This window comes from Trachurus japonicus, chromosome 21, assembly GCF_045865225.1.
Source record: "Trachurus japonicus isolate A0001 chromosome 21, Traja_1.0".
Classification (NCBI taxonomy): domain Eukaryota; kingdom Metazoa; phylum Chordata; class Actinopteri; order Carangiformes; family Carangidae; genus Trachurus; species Trachurus japonicus.
The window spans coordinates 7,556,411-7,582,771 of record NC_140927.1 but is presented as its reverse complement, the minus strand read 5'-3'; the positions used below and the strand labels follow the sequence as shown (position 1 = coordinate 7,582,771).

At 41.7% G+C, this 26,361-nt stretch overlaps 1 protein-coding gene across 1 annotated transcript in view; it reads left to right on the top strand.

The window, feature by feature from the left end:
• Positions 1-26,361, top strand: part of tmeff2a (transmembrane protein with EGF-like and two follistatin-like domains 2a) — a 127,466-nt gene that overhangs the window by 20,099 nt on the left and 81,006 nt on the right. The gene's annotated exons all lie outside the window — the stretch shown is intronic.

Genomic DNA, 26,361 nt, shown 5'->3' with positions numbered 1-26,361 from the left:
GTTTTGTTAATGTCAGGTCACAGTCCCCGAGGGGTCGTCCATTCTAAAAATATGTGCGCTCATGGCGCTGTGAAACAATTCAGCTAAAACCGTCCACCAAAGGGTAAATGGCACATTTCATTGCATCGTGTAATGTGGCTTTGTGATATATTATTAGAATTGGGAGCCACCGACTATATTTCTCATAATTACACACAAAATATTATGTTTTTATTATTTTATTTTGGAAGCCAATCCCTAATTCTGCTTGAAGTCCTGAACAAATGCAGTTATAATAGAGAAATCACAAAAATGTATTCAGTTGTAAACTCTAGTTAAAGCAGAAGTAAGCGATCCGGTCGTTTTGGCTAATGCTGCGTTCCAGGCAGGCTTTTGAAACCGTAAATTACAGCTTCAAGTCACGATTTACAACTTTGTAGCATTCCAGGCAACCCGTAACATTGTGTTTTTCCGACCTGTTGCCTGTGAAAGTCACTATAACGGCCACTTGTGTTTTTCCGACCCGTGAACTAGCACCAGATCGAACTGGTACGACTTCACAGGTCGGAAAAACACGAGTTACGGGTTGCCTTGAACGCACCATAACTTCTTGTCAGCCGACGGAGTTAGCAGCCCCCGCCCTCGTCATGGATCTATTGGTCCTCGTCCCTACGTCATCACATTCAGGCGCATCCCTTGGCTGCACACACAGAGAGGACCGCCCCTTTATGCTGTTCTCTCTCCTCATTGGATAAAACTTGTAGGATACGAGAAAAGTTTTCTCCTCGGCTCAGAGCAGAGCAGAGTGACTGAGAGACCCGTGTTTCGGACCAAACACTCTATGTAAGTGATTGCTGTCGGAAGATATAACTATTTAAGACTTATATTAACACAAAAATTCTGCTTACTTCTGCTTTAATTTAATCTTATTGACAGTTTTCTCTTTTTAAAACAAAACAATTTTTATGAATTTTTAAATGTCCGGTTTCAGTAGTGAAATATCTAACCTACTCTGAGACCAGTCGCCAAGTATCAAAGCTGCATCTCTGCAGTCCAGTCGCAGGGAATACATTCGTTCTTTCTTACTCAGATAACATTACTGCAATAATGTTTCTTCAGTGTCTATCAGGGGAAAGATTTTGATTGTTAATTGTCAACATAACTTTAACTGTGCACTGATCCTACTGAGAGGGATTTAATTGTTACACCCACAGCACTTGATGGCTGCTGTTATCTTTCTGGTAGTGTGCTGGCCTGCCTGTCTCTGTGGCAAGTTTGTTTATGTTTCTGTTAAAATGTGGATGCATTAAGTCCACAATAGTTAATAAATAGTGATGATCATCATGTATGTATGAAGATTTCAAATATATTTTCTGGCTGACTATTTGATGAGGGAAACCAAGAAATCCCATTAGCCTCCGTAGCGTAGCTCTGAGCAGCTCGCGGCTCTGCTTGGCCGTTCTAAAAAATAGCTTGCACCGACAATTAAAGGTAACGAATCTACTCCAAAATGTTGAACTATCCCTTTAAATTGATCATGTTCGGCTATGAAAAAGATTGATAGATCAAAATCAAGTCTACTTACCACATAGTGAGTGAGACTGATATCATTTTCCTGCCAACATCAGAGGCTACAGTTGGCTTTTTAAATGCAGGTAAACCTGTGAGTAAAAGCTGACTGACCTCTTTTCCACCACCAGTCAAGTTTGCCTTTCTGTTCGGACTGAGGACACACAGACACAGTAGAGTGAGCTCTTAGCCACCACGCAGAGTGGTAAAGACCAACCCAGACTGACATGATTGGAGCATCCCTGGTGAAATATAATTCCCTTGCCTCTAAAGTGATTAATTATGCTATATTACTACACCTTTGTTTATTCATACAAGCAAATTACTTTGACAGTAAGTGGGGAAAAAAGGAAAAAAAAAAAATACACGATGAAAGCATCTGTTGAAATCTGATCAAATGTGTAGTGGTATTTCAGCTAGGAGAATGAAAAAAAAGAATCCACATATGCAGCAGGTATACTATGAAAGATACACAAGTCACAAAGGATGAAGCCACTACGTCTGAGCGTACGTAGTTAGACTGTGCGTTAGATAGATGTTAACAGCCTGTTGTGAGAGGAATATCTGTGAACGTGTCAGAGGTCTAAGGAAAACTCCTGCAGAAGATTTTTGCAAATGAATGGGAGACAGATGTTCACACAGCAGATGCAAGTAATGTGATGGGTCATTTATGTCAGGATTGCTTACAGCTCTGTGGGCCTCAGTTAAAAAGTAGTAGGTTGGATTTAGTACACATGCAACTAAAATAAGTACAAGAGACAGCCACATGGGATGACTTAAGGTTTGACCACAGAATGACACTTTGTTGTTTTGAAGCTTTTACAGAATAAACAAGACAAAATGCATTCGGTGACTGCGTCCCTGCCATTTTAGTCCTCTCGCTGTTGCCCGATATGTCTTTCCCTTTTCTAGCTCTGGGCATTTATGGGCGATGAATAATAACTATGTCTCATCTTTGCGGTTGATACGTTTGTCATATGTATTCATGCATACAAATCTATGTGCACTTGTATCATGTTTGCATGAGTACAATATGTGTAGTCCTGCAGATAAATGCTACTCAGGTAAATTCCATCATTTCACTGGAGAAAAATAATTGCAAAAAGGCAGTAATTATTTGGACTGCAGGCATCAAGGATGAGCTTTTCACCCACATTCAGAATGCAGTCACACAAAATAAGCACCACACAATGAGATGGCGCAGGAAAGTATTTAAGTGGTAGTTAAATTTAAATGAAAAGGCAATAAAATCAGCATAACTTAGACTTTTATGTCTCTTCCTTCTGGCTGTTTTGAAAACAGCTCTAAAGATTTCGACTTAATGTCGCTTCACACCGTGTGTGTGTGTTAAAATATCAACGCAGTGTGTGAATATGTTGGACATCGCAGCTGCAAAAATTAATTGTACTTTCAACGCGCCAGTGTGGCTGCAAGTAGACACAAATGGCGCAGTGGCAGTCAGAACTGTTCATATTGGCACGTGAAGCAGAAACTGGAGATGAAAGCATTTTTCAGTTGGACCCAGATCACGGGCTCCTGCAGTTTTACATTTTCAGACCGTCCTCACAAGGAGAACAGCAGCACTGGCTGTTTGCTGCGTATGGGGCACTTGTTACCGTGCAGATAACGTATGCTGTGATGTTGTACTGTAGCACCGCAACAGATGCCAGGGAGGAGGTTTGGGTGGTTGGTCAGACTAATCAATGAGTAGTCTCATTGATTGATTGATTAACTGTGCCCATCTCAACTGTTTAACTTGAATAGGTTTTTCTAACAGATAGGGAAAAAAATCAAGCAGTACAATTAACCCATAAAGCAACTGCTCCTGATCAGTGCAAAAGCTAAGAGCTGCTGTGACCACACACACTGCCACAGAGTTGGGAAAGTTCACTTTCTACATGTTCACAGATTTTAAAATGAACTAGTTCAGTTCATAGTTCATAATTCAAAATTTTGAACTAAGTTCACAGTTCCAAAACTGAACTAGTTCATAGTTCTTTTGTCTTTTTCGTTCAGTATCTTGCTACATTATCTTTCAAAATGATTGCCTCAGCCCATATAGAACCACAGACAGCAATTATTTTAGCAGTTTTAACCAGTAGTATTAGTTATAGTTAGTATTTTACTTTTCCCAAAAAGTATGAGTTTCAACGTGATGAAAGTAATTACCAGGAAAGGTAACTATTGCGTTACTATTTTATAAAATTCTCAAATATGTCAAATTACTTGGACTTCCCTCTCTAACCCCATTTATCTGGTACTAACCAACTGGGTCAGTATCCCTCCACACAGACAGGCTCCGCGACGCGCTGTATCACTCCGCCTCTTCGAGTGCCGCTGATCCAAACAGCTGATAGGTGTTGCCAGATTGGGTGGGTTTTCCGCTACAACCTGTTTACAGTGTGTTTTAGCTGGGTTTTTGCCCGGAAGGCTCTATGGAAATCTGGCACACTCCTGAACGTAGTTATACTGTGAGAGAGCGCCGTTCACAAACGCCAGAATGAACGCGTTCACAATAACGTTCATCAAGCGGAAATACACTACGTTCGGTTCACGTTCACAAACGCCATGAACGATGGTTCATCGAACGCGTTCAGGCACAACACTGCATTGCCAAATAGGGGTTCTACAGTATGTAGCATAGGACACAAGTATAGTTCAAGATACAACAATACAGAAGAAGAGGAAGGAGGAGGAGAAGAATGGGCTGTTAATGTGCTGTTGGAGAATGACTCCAGATTCATTGGCAAGAGCTGTATACTTTTTGAACAGTGGCCATTATAATCTCAGCAGTTGTTGTTCCTCAAACATCAGAAAGATCAGATGGAGCTCCCTCCACAGAGGAATGTTTGAAGCCACAGTCCCTCTCTCAGCTGATCAGCTTCCTTCCAATCTGTCGCCTTCCAACCGCTCTCTTTCCGTAGCTGTGTCCATGACGCACTCCAGCAGGATATATGGTTGTGCGTATTATTTACGGTCTGCATATGTGGACACTATAGCACACTGTATGTCTATTAGCTTTCATACAGTGGCATGAGCTGATGATGATGATGAGTAGATTTACACAGAGGGGAAGTGTAATTGGATAGCTGCTCATAGTCATTCCTATACGCATACTGACACCGTGAAACACATTTAGCACCATAATGCGCATTCAGCCAGCATAGCATATTTACCGACTTTATATAAAAGAATTTAGTATAATGTTGACAGCACTTTTGCTCTTCAATATGCTCCCTGCTGGTTGTTTGATGTGGCTGCTATTTGCTGTAATGCCTGACCTCAAATTGCTCTCCTGCTTTTCTCCGCCAGAAGCCGTCTAATGTTTGGGTTGTGATGGCTGGACCGCCGAAGCTCACAGCGCTTCAAAGAGGGATGAGAGCTAATGTGGGTTCATATGATGCTGATGGGAGGGTGTGGAAGGGCAGCGCGTCCTTCATATTGCAATAACAAGGACCCGTGAAAAGGCTTCGCGGCATCTGTGGAAAACACACACGGGAAAAAAAAACAAAAAACCCGAAATGCTTGTACGCTCCTCAAATAGCAGAAATGCAGCCAGCCCCGCCCTCTCCCTCTCCCTCTCCCACTCCCACTGCCAACTTCTCTCCGGCTCCCCTCCTCCTTTCAAACACAAGCACACCAACTCAAGGTTCTCTCACAAAGAGGCTAATCATATGGATTGTAAAATAATGAAACACCTTAGATTACACACATTCTCATACGGGCCCAGGTGGTACGACACCAGCCTCTGATGCAGACCCCATTCCATATATTTGCATTCATTTATCATCCTTTTATCCAGGGCCATGTAAATGGACTGGGACTGAGAGTTTGAATAATGGTGAATTTCCATGGATTTCTGGATGTCTGCTCATACGTAAGAACACTTTGAAGCTGTAAAAGATGATGGGGAAAAGATGAGGATAAACATTCATCCATGAGGGCAATAGGACACTAAATGCCAATCTTATACATCAAGGTTATTAATTAGACTTTTTATGAAACAGAAACTGCACATAAGTTGTCAAACAACACAAACTGACTGTGGTCATAAATTCATTGTTGTCAGTTTTTAAGGTTATTTCAGAATCATAGATCTATGGATATTTCCTCTTTTTTTTTCATTTCCCAACCACATTCCTATATAGGTCCTATATGTCCATGTGTTGATTATGAAGCAGGTCTAGGTTCAATATTAATACTTAAATTATAAGTATCAAAGCCTCAGTCCAGACTTCAGACTTTCTATAACTTTGTGATGTCATCCACTCAACCTAAACCCACTCTCCTGGACCTGTACATAAAATATTATATCATTATTAATAAGTATAATATATCTATGGGCATATTTACCTGTTAGATGATCTGACTCCTAATTACAACACTGTAAAAGATGCATATACAAAAAATGCACATGTATTTGTGTGAATTGATTGTTTTTCATTACTCAGTCAGTCTTGTAAGTTGCCTGCAGAACTTTTGCTATACTGATAAAGCGTGCCTCATGTTTATTGTGGAGCTTTTGCTGCATGTTGTATCTCTATACCGGAAAGCTTTATTAACATAATGCTCCAATTCAAAAGCAGAATTTCAATTAGCGATAACCTTGAATGAGGCAAAGTTTTGCCGCTGAATTTGTGATGACGCGCGGTAGATAAAGTCAACTCAATGTTTTGTTTTATTCAAGCGGCATGTTTTGCATAGCCTAATCCTCTCCACTCCGGTTCTTTCAACCCTGCATCTTACTCCCAACATCCCCACACTGTCTGTCACTGCTTCCTTCGTCTCATCTGTCTGCGCGGCCAGTGCCGGCTGGCTGGAGAGCCCTGTTACAGTGTTAGAGTTCCAGGTCACTTTAATGGCAAGATCACAAAAAATATCTGACCCAAGTGGCCTGTTCCCACGCTAATACATTCTGTTTTATCTGCCAAGGTTTGGAGATATCCATCGAAGATTTCTGCTGCCACTGCATCACAGTGGGGGGGAACAGCAAATTAAGTTTTGTTGTTCTAAGCGGTTTATTGTTCATGCGGATGCTCGGAAGGCCTAAAAAGAATAATCCCTCTCAGGATCTTGTTTTATTTTAAGTTATGTGTTGGACATTTTGGCTTTATTATAGCTCCAGTGAGAGACAGTAAGGTAAGGGAGGGAAGGAGGAGATGACATGTTTGAAAAGGGCCTCAGACTGAGACTTGAGGGCACGCTCTCTACCAGGTGAGCCGCCATGGCGCCACCTCAGAGACAAATCGGAGCCAGATATCTCAACACCTTGACATACCAGTAGTGCAGCAGAGCGATCTGCGTAAACAACGCCTGTGAGAAAATATACTTTCGTTTTTGTAATTTGGGTCAATTAATTGTTCTGTTTTTTTTGTTTTTTTTTTAAATCAGAGATCACTGCGGTGAGGCAAAACTACCTCCTGTCTTCGCAAGACAAATGCCTTAATTAAAAACAGCAAGACGAGTCGACACAGGAGCCGTGTTTGTGAGGTGCGTGTTTGTGGTCTGAGAATGTCAGAACATGCAGCTGAACGTGACGGTGACAAATTCACATTTGACACCTGCTGGCCCGGTGGTGCATATGAGCTGTTTCTGCTATTATGTACAGCCAGTGTTGTCAGTTTTGTTGCTCGTTGCGGCGTCACTAGTTTGAATACTTAGCAGCTTGGTGATGATGTCGCTCCCCCTTTTCCCCAATTAAACACGTTATCTGTGCGAGCTGCAGCAGTGTCCACACACGCTCCTGCTCCTCTTGCTGTGCTCTGAATTAAAACTTCATCAGCACATGATGCCACTACCTCCTCCACACACACACACACACACACATGGATGAACATCATTCACACATTGTTGACACCTGCTGTGTTATCCCGCGGAGCACGTTTTGTTTTTGTTTTTTTTTGCCAAACTGGTTTTGGAGCACTGAGTTTCACTTATATATCTGTTTGACTGACAGTTACCCTGTCACGCTGAGATAACACTGACTTGGCACGAACTTGGTTTGATTTAAAAAAAAAAAAAAAAATGAATTAAAAAAAAAGTAACCTCTGATGTAGTGAACTACTTCTGCTGTGCTGGTGAAGCGTAGTTTGCTGCTATTTCTCTAGGGGAACCTTCAGTTTGTGAAGCTTCTTCTTATGTAGATGAACTGGTGACTTTGCATGCTACAACACTTACTATAGTTTTTAGTTTTATTTGTAGGGATTTTCTTGAATTGTATTAGCTTTACCAGTCTGTATTATTTTTTGGTGGGGTTTATTGAAAGAAAGTATTTTTCCCACTGTTCAGTCACAAGGAGCTGAACACAAAAAAATGAAATCAAGGGTACTCATGTCCCTGTAATATAAAACAGCGGTTCTTAAGTGTAAATCCTTGAACCAATAAAAAAAACAAAACTTTAATTTCTATGACAAACTAAATCTGATTCTAGAATTTTGAAAGGCTATGAATTTCACTTAATAAGCTTTATGAAATTATAATGGTTCCTTTCTCTTGAAAAAATATCAGGATCCTACTTTTAAATGTGGCTAATTTGTGATTTGTGTCATTTTCAGTGATTTTTATTTCTGTGGAAATAGCCTACTATAACTGTGATGTGCAATGTGGTAATGTGTTTTGCGTCTTTGGGCTGCCGTATTGGTGCACTGTCTATAATTACGTTTGATTAGGCGATTCCAATCGCAACTTCATTTTTTTCCCCTTCTAATTAGAAATTAAAACAATACACGGAGATGTGGATAAATGTGCTCAGGAGGGACTATGTCTTTTATGCCTGAGCTCTAGCACCAAGATATACAGTATCTGATCTGATTTAATCAGTGACAATATGAGCTCCTTCCACCTTCAGACCAGGGCATGTTTCATTGAGACTGCTTAGAGGAGGCGGAGGATAGAGACGCGGAGACTTTGGTAGGAATTGAGTCGAGCGTCTCTCCTGAAAAAAACGGAGCATCTGTGTCAGCTCCTCTGTGACTCTGGCTGGCCTGTCAGACACTATTACAGAGGAACCTGTCTCTTGTGACTCGGCTAGGGAGACTCCGCGGGGACGGGCGGGCCAGGCCCTAATCAAGCAAAGACTGCCAAGCGGTTAAAGAGCAGAAGCACAAGGCAGCCACCTCGCAGTCTCCCTCTATCGCTCTCCATCTCTGCGTTGTCACAGTAACTCCCGTCTCTTCCATTACTCTGCCTGCCTCTTTCTACCCCCTTGCTTGTCCATATAGTTCACCCCCACCACCTTTTTGTTTCTGTCCTCTGCTACTCCCTCTTTGTTTTTTGTTTTCTTCCAGTGTAAGGACTTGACCAAGTGTTCGTAAACATAGCAAGGCATCATGGGAGAAGACTTTGTCACTTACCCAGACAACGCTTGACACTCCTCTGTCCAGGCGGTCTGTAGGATAGAACACAGTGTCAGGCACAGAGCAGATTTGTCACTCTGACGGCGCTCCTCAGGGATCTGTTGTTGGTTTGTTGGGCTTTTTCTCCGTTCACCTTCCCTGACATTGACTGCTTCAATGTCTTGGGTAGTGTGTTGTGCTTTGCTAAAGTTTTTCGAAAGCAAAATCAAACTTTGCCAGGCCTTTGTCTAGAACTTTGTTTTAGTTTGTGCTAACTCGCACCACGCCTTTTCTGCCGGGGAAGCAAAGTTTGATATAATTGGAACTGAAAGGAAATTCAGTCAGCGACCATTATCTCAGACACACAAGCCACACCAGCCCCTTTTTCCTGCTTAGTGAGCCATCATTAGGGTTTGTGGTTGTCACTGTTTCCCAAATAAAGGAGAGCCAGTTCCCCTGCATGAGTTCATTAATCTGACAAATACCTCTTTCACACTAACACAGTGACACATAATAAACTGTGCTGATATAAATATGTGTTATCCAGTTCTGGCTTTGTGACCCCTTGTCCAACCAATGTGTGTCACATGTTGATATGAAACGATAATGAGGAGAATTCGGTTGTAATCTGACATTTAATCATCTTTGCTTCCAGCTACTTGACTACACTGTGTCTTGTCTCTAAACGGCCCTGATGTTGTCTTTGCTATTTGTCAAGATACTAAAACTCTATACTTGAGTCAAGGGAATCTGCCCTTGGAACAACTACAATTGTCAGGAATAACATTGCTTTAAAGGTTTTTAGATTTCAAACTATTGTAAAGTAAAGAGAATAGATAGAATAGGGTTGTGTATGTGTATATAGATGTAAGTGTTGAGTTGCCCCTGTACCGAAAATGACTGCCAAGAAAACCTCTAAAATTACAGTATAATATGCTAATTAAAATGACGTGTGAATACAATAAATTTACACAAACTAATAAGCTACATATTTAATCACATAATAACTGTAATTCTCCATAACATTATGTGTAATTTAAGAAAGCAGAAAGATAGTATTCACAGATAGCTGTAATTTTACAGGCTTTAATTTTTTTTTTTTTAACAGACTGAAATTTAACATAAAAAAATAATTATGTTCTGTAAAATTTAGGAATTTGTTTTTACAGTGTGTGGGCTGTGACCAAACAGAGGTCAGACATTTGGCCACCAAAACCTTTGTTTTGGTCTGAGAGGCTGGTGGTGTAATGCAACATCTAGTTGTAGTGGCAGGGAGGACTGCTAACAGAATCTTTAATGCTGTGTAGGATTAAAAAGTGGAGCGAAGCTATTTTAAAGCAAGTTAGATACTTTAATAGGACTTTTTTATAAGTGCCCTTGAGCAACACTGAACACAAATCGTAAAAGCTGTAATGTATTTGTAATGTCGTCAATGAGAGGAGTAAAATGGAATGCTGTGTTCTTTATTACAAGACGCGATTATTGAAAAAATTGATTCGACAATGTGACAATGTGGGTTTGTGGAGAGCGCATGTAAACACAGGATGCACACTGTGCATTCTTAGTTAACATAATCTAAATGAAGATGTGCAGATAGAGATAGATGAATAGAAATTGTCACACAGCCACCAGAGCAGAAGAAAAGCAGCGCAGTGTTTGGCAGTAATGTGATTGGACTACAGCAGCAAACCTCCGAGTCTCAGTAAGCGACATGAGGGATTAACCTCTGACAGTCGTCTCTTATGTACAGCTCAAACAGAATACATATTCATTAACATCCGACACAAAATTTTGTGTGTGCAAAGATGCACTGCCCCCCCCCCCTCCCCTCCTCCCCTCCTCACCTCCCTCCTGTTTCTGAGTTTCTCTTACCACCCCACCCCAGGTCATATCACAGGCTCACTGCACCAGCTATCAATCACATGACGACACGGCTAGATGATGGAAAGAAAGAGGCCACATCAGAGACGCAGAGGAATCTTGGTGGAGAGCGTCTGTCTCTTGTCATGAGCCACAGGTGCTCTCAGCCACCACCATAAGCACTGAGACGTCTCTGTCAGAGCTGATAAAGCTGCGGCTTTGATAAGTGCGCGAAGGCATAAGTAAAGATTGTGCCTGGGGGTCTCGGCAACTCAAGACAAGTCGTGTGGAAAGCAAATGCGATGCTCTGTATGGGCCGAGCAGGCAGAGGGTTTCATCAGAAGTAGAACGTGCTGGGCGGTGCCGTCTCCATCCTCTGAGGCTAGCCCTAGTTTCGTGGAGATGTTTATTATTGATAGAGGTGGATGATAGCCTTGGGATGAATTGCATAATCTAGGGCCGCCTCTAATGGATACAGGAAATGGATCAGGCTATCAGTCAGGTCTCTGTGGATGATGGATGTGTCTGTGTTTGTACGTCTCTACTTTTGTGCACAATGCACATGCATGTGTGTGTGTGTGTGTGTGTGTGTGTGTGTGTGTGTGTGTGTGTGTGTGTGTGTATGTGTGTATGTGTGTATGTGTGTGCGTGCAGTAGTACAGTAAACCGGTGCAATAGTGTGAATCTGTCAACCAACCACCACCAGCACATATTGAATTTAATGAGCCTCTCTCTGCATTGTTGGAGGGAAAAAAAACTAAATAAGCAACAAAATATCTTCTCCCTTACAATACCATGGTTAAGATTCAGTTTGGTTTAGGTAACAATGAACTCCATTATCATCACCGTGGTAACAATAACAACCACACAGGCGATTATAGTGGTTAAAAGAATGCACTGCATCTCTCGGCTGGCAGGAAATGACAACTAGCAGCCTATGAAGTCCATTTTGTTGACTCATCCATCCACCATTGACGTTCTCCCCACTCCTCTTCCCATCTCAATGATATGATTCACACAGTAGTGATGGTGGTGGTAAAGGGCTTTTCCACTGAATATGAAAACATGTCATTTTTGACCGTTTGCATTTGGAACAAAACAGCAGTTAGGTCTGAGCTGAGAGGTTTGTGGAGGAGACTGCAGGAGCATGAGAGAGGTTCGGACTTAATTTATGTCTTTAATAATCTCTGAGAGAGTCAGAAAAGGTTTGCAACATGTGAGAGAGGAGGGCATGGGGTTTTTCTTTGCTTCTTTAAGGTGAACTTCTTTTGATGCACAAACAATGTCAGATTTGCTCTGAGCCCCGCATGACACTGCGTCTCTCCCCACACAGGGACTGGATAGACTCAGACGTTTCAAAGGGAGGATTTGAAGGCCATGTAATAAATTCTTGCTTAGCACCTTAGTACCCAGCTGGGATCACTGGATTTCATCCTCTTGAAACAGTTTTCTGTGCCCCAGAAAATGTCAAAGTTGTCATTGAAATTCATTCTCTATGCCACAAATGCTGATGAAGGGATAGCGGCGTAGTGAAGCATTTCAAACCCCTGGTTTTATGTCCCGGAGCCGACGAGAGCGGCGAATGGAGGCCTCCCACCCATTCTTGTGAACGTGGTTTCTCTGAAACCATCTTGAAGGAATAACTTCAAATTTGGCTCAAATGTTCTCCTCGATTCAGAGATTGAGCTGCTTTGTTTGTTTTTTTTGGTCAAAGGTTATAGATGAATGTCACTGCATCCTCATGTCTGTCCCACTCTTGTGAATACAATCTGGCAAGAATGCCCAGTGAGAATGTCATTCACTTAGACTCAAGGATGAACTGACTGGACTTGGACTTGTCAAAGGTCAATGATCACACGCACGTTTTGGCCGCTTCCGCAAGAATTCACATGAATTATGATACAATTTCACACAAAAGTCAAATTAGGATAAAATAATGAAGAGAGGCATTTTAAATCCAAACGGTCAAAGGTCAGTTTATGCTGTGACATCATGATGGTCTGTGAAAACACTGTGTTGGCCCTTAGTTAACTCAAGAGCACAAAGACACTGTGACCAATTTTTTCACATTTGACATGCATCTCACTTCTTTCGCAGGGCTTGATGATTGTAAAACATCCATGTTTAGAATTTGTCTCTTCCATATATGAAGTATTGTCTCCTGTCATGGCTGTGCTCCGTCAGTAGCAGTTTTATTGGCCAAGCATGTGAACAGTATACCAGGAATTTGAACTCAGTTATTAATTTCTCACAGTGAACCTACACACTAATACAGCAGACATGCAACAGAGCAAGAGCAACAAAGCTTCATAAAGTCAAGTCAAATCAGTTACCTTATAAATATTTATACATTCCTATATCACAGATTGAAGTTTTCTCTTGAGATGTCACAATCTGTGCAGCGAACAGCATCCTCTATCTTTAGACCCTCCACTCAGAGGAGGAACACCTCCCAAAAATCTGAAGATGTAGCTTTTTGTTTGATTTTTTTTCCTACTGTTGATCAAGTTTATTCGCCAATATAAAATCTGCTACATATTTAGCTTTATTTGTGAAATGAAGTGAATTTATTTAGCATAAGTTAAAAAACAGTGCAAGGAGGGAACGAAGCCCAAGCCCCTTGAGCTTCGTTCCCCCCTTGCACTCTTTGTTTGCATGTCCCTACAGCAAGCTACTCAAAAACCACAAATTGCCCTTGTTTGTACTGTATTTTGTCAAACGTCTTCAATTCATTTATGTGTCTGGGCAGACATGGATGTAAAGTGTAATTTGACTGTTTGGCGTGGGCATAAAACCTCAAGGCAGTCACCCTGTCATGAAGTGGTACTTGCACAGGAAGGTTCCCAAGAGTGTCCTTTCACTGAATGATTTCCCCTCTCAGCAGTTCTGAGTCACTGACTCTGATCGTTCTCTTTGGAGTAAAAGTTGTTGAGTTTGTCTTGTTAGACTGCTCACAGTGCAGTTGGATCTCTCTTGGACTATGGACTTCTTGTTCTTCGTTGCCTTTGAGCAACTGGAGATTTAGGAAAAGCTTGGGAGATGACATGATCATGGGATGGTTAATAGAAAACATTAACATTTATGTTTGAGCTCAGCAGTATCCCTGGAGCTATCATTAGCTGGGTTAGCATCAGTGGCTCACACTGCTGTGCAGGCTCATACACTGATGACTTGTTCTATCTTCTCTGTGTGTGTGTGCTCCAGTAGACGTTTTGTAACAAACAAGTTAGTGGGAGTGGAGGTAACTATAAAACTACAACCTGACCAATACTGGATTATAACATGGATTTAAATGAACCACAACTGTGCTTGATCAGGATACCCTGAACTTGATCACAGTGTTGTGACCAATATTTGTACTGAGCAGAAGGTTTTAAAGCTGAGCTTGTCTAAATTATCATTCATTAGTAATATCAGCCATCAAATAAATATGAATATTTGGTGTAGTGGTGTAGTTAAATTCATTAGAAATTAAATTAGCATCGCTAGAATCTACACGATAGCAATGACAACAGAAATAAGATTCATATCAAAACTACAAGTTGTTTTTTTGTTGTTTGTTTACAATACAAAAGAGCCAGTTAGTGAAAAGCCATTAAGACAAGAATTAAACATTTATAATTCTGTTTTTTTTTTCTTTTGTTTTCACAATGGTGCTACCAACATGGACCACATTATTAGAAATAAAGCTATTTCAGATTAATTGTAACTCAGTATTAAAACACTATGCTGACCTTTAAAAGCTTATGAAGTGCTAAAGTTAGAATAACTGTTGAGCTCTTCTCACTATGCCTGATTTTTTTTTAAAAATTGTGGATTTTCTTCAGCAGATCATTCATCTTGAAGTTGTGTACCTGCCTTCATTTGTATCCCTTCTTGTAAATTTCAATGAGGACTCGAATCAGTTAGAAAATTTAAATCAGGCAGATGAGTTTTTTTTTTAAGTAGCCTACTGTCAGTTGCTAGGTAACAGGCAAAAAAAAGTTGATAACTGATGAGGATCAAGTATTCAATACAAAGTTTCCTAAAGTTAGTTTGAAATTGCCTCTGTAATACCAAAATAAATAAATGCTTACTTAAAATAGGAGCTTTCTGTAATGTGGTAAGTGCATCTTGCAGTTTACCTGCTGCTCCCCATTAATATGAAGTGGCCACCAGCTGCGAGTGTGACCCCGTGTGACTATAGCGAAGCAGGCCTGTTTTTAGGTTTAGCATCAGCACACTCTGCTCCCTGCAGTGTTTTCATAAGGATGGTGAATTTATTCTTTGTTTAGAGTCAGCAGGTGGGGTGACTGCATTGCTTTAGGTGGAGATTTTAAGTCAGCGTGAACTTTCCACAGGTTTACAAGCATGAGGGTCTGGTGTTAGGCACTGGAAGTGGAGACATGTGCCTTGCCCCTAAGTCCATACCCATACACAGTTCTGGGACCCGGAGTCGCTGACAGAAAAGCTGCCACAGTGAGTCCATTTTAGTTAAGGCCGTCTCAGGGAATAGCATCTGCCAGATTTCCTGCATGCACAGCGATCCCTTGCTGCGCTAGCATAGCAGCACTCTAAATTTGCCCAACTAAGCCAGTCATATCATTAGCTTGTGATATGGTCTCTGTTGATACGAGCGCAGCTGCTTTCTAAATGTGATGCGAAGTTGCAGGGGAAGTGTTCAGTCCCCTGTGTTTGAAGTCACACAGCCTGAGTCTTGCATTTTTCATTGCGGTAAAACACAAAGCACATACGTGGATGGTTATATATTAATGTACAGGATCTTTTTCAGGACTTTGGCTTACTGCTTTGCTGCCTTGTCTACAGTTTAGAACATGCTGGTTCTCTATAATTGGCTGTCAACAAAGAGACACAGAGTCTCTTATGAGCACTTCAGTGGCCTTTGCTGTTTGTGGAGCTGCAAACGGTTGACGTGCTATTCCATAGGGTGAACATATGAACAGCTGAGTCGTGGTGTTTGTTCTTTTTTGATATTTCAGATTTTTAATTAACCCTGTAGAATGGAGTTGTTGTTGAGGGGGATGTTCACAACCACAACCTGGGTTTTTCCACCAGATCTGTCCGCTGCAGGTATCTGGCGTTACCCATTGTCACTGAATTGGATGCTCTTTTCATCCCAGCTGTGCCTTTAGACTCCACCCATGAATATCAATGATCTTTATGTACTGTAAGACTTTATGTCTAATGATCACAGACTGAAACCTCTAACAGGGCTCCAGGGGATTAGCCACTCATCTTTATGTATCGCTGCGCTGAAAATTAGCCACGGAAGTTGGGTTCTGCCTTAGCTGTTGAGATTCCCCGTAATTAGCACACAGCTCAGGAACAGAATAAGTAGAGCACATGCTTACTTGGACTGCTTTGATGCAGATTCCCCACAAGGTGCAGGTATAGTTGGTCTGGTCTCAAAGGATAAAATATATATAACCAACATTGCTTCATTGGTTGTAATGAAGGCCAACTTAATGGTAAGCATTATCTGTAGCTTTAATATATTTAAAAAAATGTCTGCACTATTTAAAAAGCAAAGAGTAGTTCAGATTCTAGTTTGCAGCGCTCACTGGGACGACTGGGAGTATTTCAGGAGCATGGAGTGATGAGGTGAAGATCTAAATTATTTTACAATATGTCTGCTGTTTCTTACTCCTTCTTTCCTTCCGCCTTCTCCGTCGTTGGTTTATTTATGTACGCAAAACTCACGAAACACGCTCTCTGGCTGGCTGGATTTAAGTTAAGTTAAAGATACTTTATTAATCCTTTGTAGGAAATTACATTGTTACCACAGCAGCACCAGACAGAAGATCACACACACGCATCATACATAGAAATTTCACACATTTTCCATACGGGCTGCCGACCCTTGCTATAAAAGAATAATTATAAGGCTACGAAAACCAAACAGATTTTATTTTATAGCGATTATACACTTATACTAATATATTCATGGCTAGTATATTCAGATTTTGCCAATAAACCTTGCCAATTAGTACACATTGAACCTTTAAGGTTTGCTGCTGGTTTAGCGGCGAGACACTACAGTATAGGTGTCTTCCTATGGATCAGTCTGTATCTGTATTATTTCTCTGTTAAGTAAACAGACTATAAACTTCAAGTATGCTGTTGAATTGACCATGATCATTGTTGACTGAACTTCCTTTAAACCTGCAAACAGTGGAAAAGCTGTGTAGGAAAACACACAACATACAATAGGCACAGAATGCACAGCACATAAACCAATAGAGGTAGTGGAGATACAGTATATGTTGCCATGATAGCGAGGGTAAAATGTATCCTGTGATTAAAAGGCAGCTAGATCATTGGTTGCTCCAACCTGGATACCTTATAGGAAGAAGGTAGTTAATCACCTCATCTGAAATAAGGTTTCACTATAACTACAGTATATAAGGAGCCCAGGGAACTCGCTGCAATCCTCTCTTCTGGAGTGACAAACATTGCCTCAAGCAGTTGTGGCACATGGTGAAGTTGTACCCGACGGGTGCCTCCCTTTGAAGGTATTTAAGGGCCAGAAACGTGACATCAGACTCAGGAGGTAGACTGAGACCACCCCGAAGGGACCGTCAGTCTGCAGGGACTCCCAGCTGAGGGGAAAAGCATCTCCCACAAGGAGCTTAGGAAGCTTATTGCAAACACCTACTTGGTTGCCATCTCCTGCCGGCTCGTCAAAAAATACACCATTAACACTGCACTCATTAAGCAAAAATCACACTTTTACTGATGAATATCTACAAACATGCTAAGAAATCAAATAAAAACATGCTCCTCGTGAGTTTTACTATTTAAAACGATCTGCTGGTAGCTGTCAGCACATCCACAGATACAAGCTGCAACAACTAATGTCTAATTCAGCGTGAATTCTCACCACAGAAGAGGAAGTAACAACAACTTTAAATCTTTACTGTTTGCATCTTTCAAACCATTTTGAGAACTTCTGAAGATGAGATCCAATCAAGGATGAGGTTAAAATCTGACAGGCCATCTCCGGTCAGATGGTGAAGTAGCAGATGTTAGTATCATAGTTGGATTTTGACCTGAATGTTTGTATGAAAAGACCACTCCCATTGTCGTCAATGAGAAGTTGGTAGTGAATCCAAAATGACCACAAAAAGATGGAAATAACACTAAAGAGATTTGAATCTATCTGGAAGAAATGCAAAATGAGTCTTGAGTGTCTTTCAGCAGAAGGCACACTCACTGTCAGATGTTCTCCTCTCTCTCTGCAGTCTTTGATGTTTGCTCGCTACCTATAGCCTACAGTCATTAAGACATCTTGATTACTTGAGCTCTTAGCTACTGTGTTAGAGATTCCAGTGTCATCAGTGACTGCGTTTTCAGTTGGGGTTTTTAAGTGTCCTGTTTTTGTGTTTGAGCATGTAAACACCATTTCCCGATTTCAGAAATCGGGATAAGCCCTTATTAGATTTCCAACTTGTTGTGCTTCCTGTTGTAAACAATAAACATGAAACACACATGCACACACATAAGACGCAGTAATTGGAAACTGGGATACTGGTATTTATCATGTATACGGGGATAATGAATAATAGTTCATGTAAACACCGTATCCCAAATTTGATCAATATCAGGATAACCATCATAACCGGGATACTGAAGTCCATGTAAACGCAGTCAGTGTTGATCTCATATTCATGGAGCACTGACGCTCTCTTCTAATCATTGGCTGCATGCACCGGTATGTGACCTGTGTCTCGGTGTCATCGTTAGAAAAGCTGGATAAACAAATAAACTCAGTTGCCACCTCTGGCTTCCTCCACCTCAGATCAGCTGCAGAAATAAAAACCGTCGCCGTCTGTTCGCACTTCGGCCGCTGCCGGTCTCTCCGAGTCGGTCTGCCCTGATCTTCCCTGCAGCTGGTTCATGAACGCGGCAGCGAGACTCCTCACTGGTGCGACGGTGAAAAGAGAGAGCACATCTCCCCTGTACTGACCTCTCCTCGCTGGTTACCAGCAAAGTGCAGCATTGATTTTGTGATTCTTTGATTTGTTTTTTAAAAAAAAGCCTGACAGCGGGTTACATCATCATAGTCCAGTCAATCTGCAGATCAGTGGGTTCTGCTGTGCATATCTACCAATCGCTGCTGTCCGTTCCTCACACCTTGTTAGAAAACAGAGGCGACTGAACGTTTCCAGCTGTTGTTGTGGAACAAATTTCCTTTTCTTTTAACAATTCAATCCTCCTGCTCTACCACTATCTTTAAAATCTCCTCTCTTTAGCCCTTTAATTGATGAGGACATGCCCGACTACACTCTGTATTTTGTTGTCAGGCCATGCTGTTTGTGTTTCGGTTTTCTAAAGACTTTCTCTGGTTTCATTAAAAACAAGTCGGGAAAGTTTTTTATCCTCTCTCGCTGTTCGATTCTGCCCGGTGATGACCGTAATATTTTGGTTAAAATCCGATCAATGAGTTTTTAACAGTGGATCGTCACAGAGGGATGTGACTGTATGGACCTTTAATGTACTTGTTTTTACTGTTTATCAATACCAGTGTATTGCAAAGAGATTCCAGAGCGACCTAGAGTGTCGTCAAAATGAATCGAAGGCAGTAAAGCATGAAGGTACGAGACTGACAAAGTGAGTGAAGTTCCACTTGGTTATCAAACTGCTTCAAATTAAAACACTGCTGTCAGGGAGCTGCTCATTTATCAGCTTCCCAAGCACACCATGTTTCACTGCACCCAACTTGAATCCTTATTTAAAATTAGGAAGTTAAGCTGGGGAATATTGGAAATATTCCAAATTGGAAACTTTCCATGGAAATTATGGGAATTTGTGGGAATTATAGGAATTATTGGGAATTGATGGGAATGAACTGGAAATTGAGGGTAATTTAAACAAGCTGTATCATATCCAAACATAAATGTAAATATTTTGTTTTGTCATAAGCAGACATCCATGCAATACAGTACAATAAAAAACATGACATTTCAACAGATTTATTTGTGAGTAGAACTTTATCAAGTTTTAATTCTTGTATGAACAATCAATTCTTTTACTGAACAACAAAAACATGAATGTTGGGAAAGAAAATAGCCCTGCAGTAAGCAGTGTGCTGTGTGCATGTGATTGAGGAATAGCATAGATATTCAAGTGTATAAGTATACTGAAATCTGGTTGTTTTAGCCAAGATTATGCTACAATATATTTTCCTCAACTGTAAATTTCTGATTTATTCCCGTTTATTCCCATATACTCCAGTTAATATTTCTGTTAATTCCCATGGAAAGTTTCCAACTTTGAAAATTCCCGGAATTTTGCAACCCTATTTAAAATACTAAAACTTTTTGAAAGTAACTCCTGTATCTCCTCCAGTCCTCACTCTGAGCTCTGACTAATTCTGGCTCGTGCTGGTGGTGAGTTTTGCATTGGTGGAGATGCCGTGCTTCTGCGTGGAGGTTATTTGTTTTCTGGCGTATTAATGTTTTCATCTTGTCGTGCTTGCTCCTGCCACATTTTGCAGATCTCTGCCTCTCAAATTGGCACGCTCCTTCCCTTCCCTCCACTGCACGGTCACGCACCGATGCGTGCGCTCGCCTTCGCTTCACATCTCTCCTCTCCTTTGTCTCCCACTCGTACGGTTTCCTCTCGTGCACTTTTCCGTCCCTCGCCACACATCCTCCTCCAGTCCCTCATTCCAGTCACTGCTACCGATCATGTGTCCACCTCCATCGCTTTCACTCTTTCACCTTTCAGTGTCCCTTCCTCTCTTCCTTTTCACACAGCCGGCCTTCCTCCATCTCTGCTCCTCTCTGTTCTTTACCTCCTCTCTCTTCCTCACACCTTCCTCCTCATACTTCCTTTTTCACTCTACACCCCCCCCCCCTCCCTCTGCCTCCTCCCACCACCACCACCTGTCTTTTGTCCACCCCTGTCAGCTGGCAGTTATGCTGGACGCTCGGTGGAGTCAGCTCTGGGAGCTGCTATAGATGCACAGGATGAATGATGATGGTTAGGCTTGTTTTGCTAGGTTGTTGTGTGTTGTGACCTGGTAAGGTGCAGATTTTTTTTTTTGTACAAAGTGCTCTCACAGTGCATGTGTCTGTTGCTTTATGCGCGTGTGTGTGTGTGTGTGTGTGTGTGTGTGTGTGTGTGTGTGTGTGTGTGTGTGTGTGTGTGTGTGTGTGTGTGTGTGTGTGTGATGCGCCGATCCAAGGCAGGTAGGGAGACAACAGGTCCTGGCTGCAGTCCCACATCTTAGCTTTTGCAACTTGGATGAATGAATAGAGTTGGGGGGTAGGCAGACCCACAGCAGCCCCTGCAGGAGGTTTGTGGAAACTGAATTCCTAGTGACAATAACAGATAAGGATGGGAAGGTGGATAGGAAACGGCACGAAGGAAGAATAGAGACCGGCTTGAACCTACGATGAAGAAAGAGTGAGAATGAATACATTTGAGGGAATGTATGATCAAGTGCACTCAGGTTCTTCACCTGCATGAATATTCTCTCCTTCATTTCCTGTCCCTATAACCTGCTCCAGTCTCACACACACACACACACACACAGACGGGACCGGCGTCCACACCTCTGTTGTTGCTGTGTTCTCGGTCGAGACGCCACGCGACCGTCCAGGTTTTGTCACAGCAGAGGTGCGGGGCAGTGTCTGCGACTTCTGCAAATCCTGAGCCAGCGGGCACATAAGGCCGTGCCATATGGCATTGGCCAATAGCCCCCATCTTCCCTGTCTGCAGAGAACTGTGGAGGATCACATTTTTTTCTCACCTTCTGTCTCATTCACCCCTTTCTCATTAACATGCCCAATTCGTTTCCTTCTTTTTTTTCCTTTAAATGGGCCTTTACCATTTAAAAAAAACGTCCCAGGATTATTTCTGGCACCTTTTTGTCTTTTCTTGTTTTCATTTCGCTGACAGTCATCTGGGCCGACTTACAGTAAAGTGCAACAGCTGACAAAGCTTATATTTTTTTTTTGCGAGACTGCCGACATCACACGCCGCCAGTTATCAAGAAATTCAAGGATCAAAGCGGCGCTGCCCTGACAAAGGCTATAACAGGAACACCTTTGTCTCCGTTATGGTCATGTGCTGTGCAAAGAAATTTGAGTCAGTTTGAAAATTTGAAACCTGTAAGCGCGGCTCATTCTTTCCCCCCGCTGTCACATCAAGTACATGTTCCCAGATGAATAAATAAGAAGTTGGCAGATAAATGTCAATGTTTTGTTTTTTTTTTTCCAACAAGTCTGCTTGAAGATCAGTTGAAAGATCCAGTCAAGATGAAGACGTGCGATGTTTCATGTCTTTCTGGCTGCTTTATTTTATGTGCAATGGCAATTTATTTCCGTCCCGTACCACTTCTGGAGCGCTTCGTCTAAAATATAAAAGCATTGCATTCGCACTCCAACGTGCTTTAACAAGCCCATAAGACACAGGATTTCTATACTAGACTGTCATTTGTACACACCTGCATCCTCCTATCTTGCACCACCTCTTCGGGAGATGGAAGGTTTAAAATCCCTCCATCCTCTCATCGCTCCTCTCCTCTGCTCTCCTCTTCTGAAAAAGGAGGTGAAAGCCAAATACTGGGGGAAGATCAAGAGATGGGGTTGGGGAGTTTTTTTTTTTTGTGTTTTTTTTTTGCGGAAAAGCAGGCACTCTTAAAAGACACCCGCAGGGTTCTGCCGGGCAGCTTTCTCTTCAGTTGCATCACTGCCTGGCATAAAGCGAGAGTCCCCAGGTTAAGAACAGCCTCAGCCAGATGGGAGAGAGAGAGAGCGTAAGAGTGAGGGTGGGAGACAGAGGGGAAGGATAGAGGATGGCAAAAAAGCCCGGGCCCTGCGGTAAGCTATTCCAAGCGCCTTTGTGGGGTTGCCATTTTTTCATTCTCTCCCACTCTCCTTTGAGGGGATTTTCTATCCCTCTCCCGCTCTCTGTCTGTGTCCCCATTTCTTCTCCTCTTTCTCTTTCTTTTTTATTTTATGATGTTCTTTTTTTTTCCCTCTGTGCCTCGTTTTCTTCAGGCGCTGCGATTCTTTTTTATCGTGCCAAGTTTGTTGAGCCAGGGCTTCGTCTCTCTCTTTCTCTCTCTCTCTCTGGCCGTCTGCATCTCCACTTCTGTATTTCCCTTTACTTTCATTACCCCTCAGTCTCCTGCTGTCTCACTCTCATCCATTTCCACTGACTTCTTCTCCCCCTTAGCCCAATTTCACTCATTTTCGCCTCCCGTCTTCGCGACAGCCTCTTTCCTTCCTGCATCTCCATCCCTTTGATCAAGAGCCAGTGTGCACTTTCTCTTTCCCTCCTATACTCCTCCTCTTCCTTTTGTGTATATTCTGACATCTTTCTCCCCCCCCCCCCAACAGCTATTTAAAAGCAGTGTTCACACTTGATTGTTGTGATGCTCCCAGGCTCCTGAATCGATGGCGTGGTTACTTTTGTACTTCTCCTCGTGGCCACCAGGCCCATGTGAGCACATCAGACAACATCAGCACTAACTAAGCCCACGGAATTTGTTAATGCAGTTTATGCATGAAAATCACACTGGTGTTAGGAGTGAGATCTTTTTTTCCATAAAGGTCTCTCTCCATGCTCTCAATCATGGTTTTTGTTTGTCCTCTTTCGGTTTGCTGAACAACAGCAGGCGCAGTCTGAGTCTCAGCTGGTTGGTTCGGGTCCTTCCTGCTCACTGTGATCACCTACGCTGTGTTTAAATAAAGCCTGAGGGCAAAGCTTCTCTCTGTGACACACTTTGTGCCGGATTTTGGTGAAGATGTTCAGTTTACAGTTTAACTTATTAAAGTTTAGTAAGTTAATTTATCAAAATAAGATTTTAAAGAACTGATGGTTGTTTCCATTAGGGCTTGTCTCCTTTTTTTGGAGTCCACATGGGAAGTGAAGTGTACAGGCTGAATCTCATCTTGAACTATGCAATTGTCCATACTGTCATTTGATTTTGATTTGCCGTGAGGGAGCGTCTCCGCACATCTATTTTATCAGGTGCGTTGGACTGGGATCCATAGGTCCGGACTGATCATGAGAAGAAGTGGAGTCCCGCACACTGAGTAACTTGCTTCAAAAGAATATTTATTGAAACGTTTCGGTCTGGACAAATATTCTTTTGAAGCAAGTTCCTCAGTGTGCGGGAGTCCACTTCTTCTCATGATTTTGATTTGCCAACATCTAAATCACAGGAACTGTTTTTTGTTTTTGTTTGTTTGCTTGTGATAAAGGTAAAATATGACACAATGGAGAGTTGCAGCCTCTATACTTTCATATGTGAGGGAACATGGGTATTTGGTACCAGACCCAACAAAAGGTATATCATCATTGAAAGTGAAATGCAAAATGACCATTCCAACTCATTCATATTAATCATAATATCTGCAGCAAAAAAAAAAAAAAAATCTATTAATTTAGCATATTACACAGCCCTGTTAAGAATTATTTAATCCTTTGAATGTGTAAATGAACAGATATATGTATTTATATAGTATTCATTTGAATCAGACTTTATGTAGCTCAATAGCATGACTCATACATTTACCTCAAGGTTTATTTATTTTGCTTTTGCCATGCTGCTGCTCAGCACAGTGTCTTTGTCACAGTGTGATCACCTGCGACACTGGACCAGAGGAAAGGTCAAAGGCTAACACTGTGCTCATAGACGGATGTGTCCAACAAGGCTCCTGTACTAAAGCCACATGAGGCTGAGTGCATGCGTCTCCTGTTGTCTAACTGCCACTGCATGTTTGTCATTTGCCCATAAACATACACAAGCTTGCTCATAGGTTGACGCTCTCCTCTTGTGAGAGCCATGCAGTGGCCTGTGAGAACGCAGACAGCTGATGTGGCCCAGAGAGAACTGATTCCAGTCCGGTCCATTAGAGACTTAAAGGGGAACAGAAGTGGAGACAAAGAGCCGTGAGCTCCTTAGCCTGGTTTCCTGCGGGGACTCTCTAGCAAGCCCCTTGTCCTTGTGATGTCACACCCAGCAGGAACACATTTTCACACATTGCCCACTTTTCAGCACTTTAAAATTTAATCAGGTTACGGTCTGTGACTACAGACCAACAGTTTCTCTGAAACCTCTGAAAGCCATTCCTCCTTCCCAGGGAATAGAAGGGAGAATTTTCTCAATTGAATAATCACATTTGTTATTCCTGCGGTGTAGCAGGGGCAAATCAATATCAAATCAAATGAATATCTCTCCTCCACAGCCCCCCAAAAAAAAAAAAAAAAACTAAGGCCGGGCACTGTGGTGCCATCAGTCATCTGAAAAATTCTCAGGTTGCTCAGTAGCCAACAAACCATGTGGGGAAATGAATGAGTAATGTTCTCTCATACCTTAGCAGCTATTTTGCTCAGTGCCCTTGAGCAAGTCACTTAACCTCCTACTGCTCCAGTGGAGCAACAACTGAGGTGAGCAACAGCAGATGCTTGTCATTTGTCAGAAGATGTATGCTGTGTGAATATGAGCAATTAAAAAGAGCAATCAGGTTGTAAGTCTTGTCCCAATTATTTTGTTCCTGCAAAAGAATCAGTGGGTGTTAATAATTAAGGGTTCAAGACTCAAAGGCTCTGCTTCATCAGGACTATGTATGTATATGTGTATATGCTATGGAATCACCTTTATGCACCTGACCTGATCGCCACCAACTTTAAAACCAGACTGAGACAGAGTTGGTTTGTTTTTTTCCAAGGTCTTTGTGTGTCTCCTCTGAGATGACGACTCTCTTTTATAGAAGTCTTATTGAATCAGTTCTAATGTTCTGCAGTTTTGCTTGTTATGGTGATCTGACTCTGGCCAACAAAAACAGCCTCGTCAAAGTCAAGCCCTGCTTACAGACCTCATAACAGACGGGTAGAAACAAAAGCTGCTTCCCCTCCGGAGGGTCAAGACAAGACCACCCTCTCAGAGTTTCAACTGTTACTCAGCCTGTCAGGAGCAGATGCATTTTCTTTTCTTCCCATTGCTATTCAGTATTTACCGTAAATGGCTGATAATAATTTATTGTTGTCTGGAGATCACTTATTTGCCCAGTCTTGACTTGTGGACTTAGATGAGTGAACTCTTACTCTGGTCATACAGTAATGCCATAATGATGATAATTATAATAGTAGTAATAATAGCAAGCCTCTTTTTCAATGTGTGTTAGTGCAATGTGTTTCTGTGTAGCCTGGCTGCAAATCGGTTTCCATGGGACAACAAAGATACTTTGAACTTAAAATAAAAATAACCTGATTGTAATTATATTTCTGGTTCATAATTGAATACAAAATGCTGACATGGCATGCACTCAACTATTCCGTATTGGATAAACAAATGTAAAAGTTAGTACGGTAACTCCAACTTGTCAAACTGCCTCATGTGTGGTCCTTTTTGAAACATAACACGTTGGTGAACAACTACTGTAGTATGTCTTTACAGCGATATCAAATTGAATAATTTTCTTTATATTTTGCAGCATACTTTCACTTTAATTAAATTAATTATTGAGTATGTTACAGTCCCCATTAGGCTCAGAATGTAGTGAGGAACTCAAACACCTGACTCTGATCATGGCAATCTTATTCATAATTTCCTTGCTGTCATTTTATTGACTGAAATCTATTTATTTATTCATTTATTATA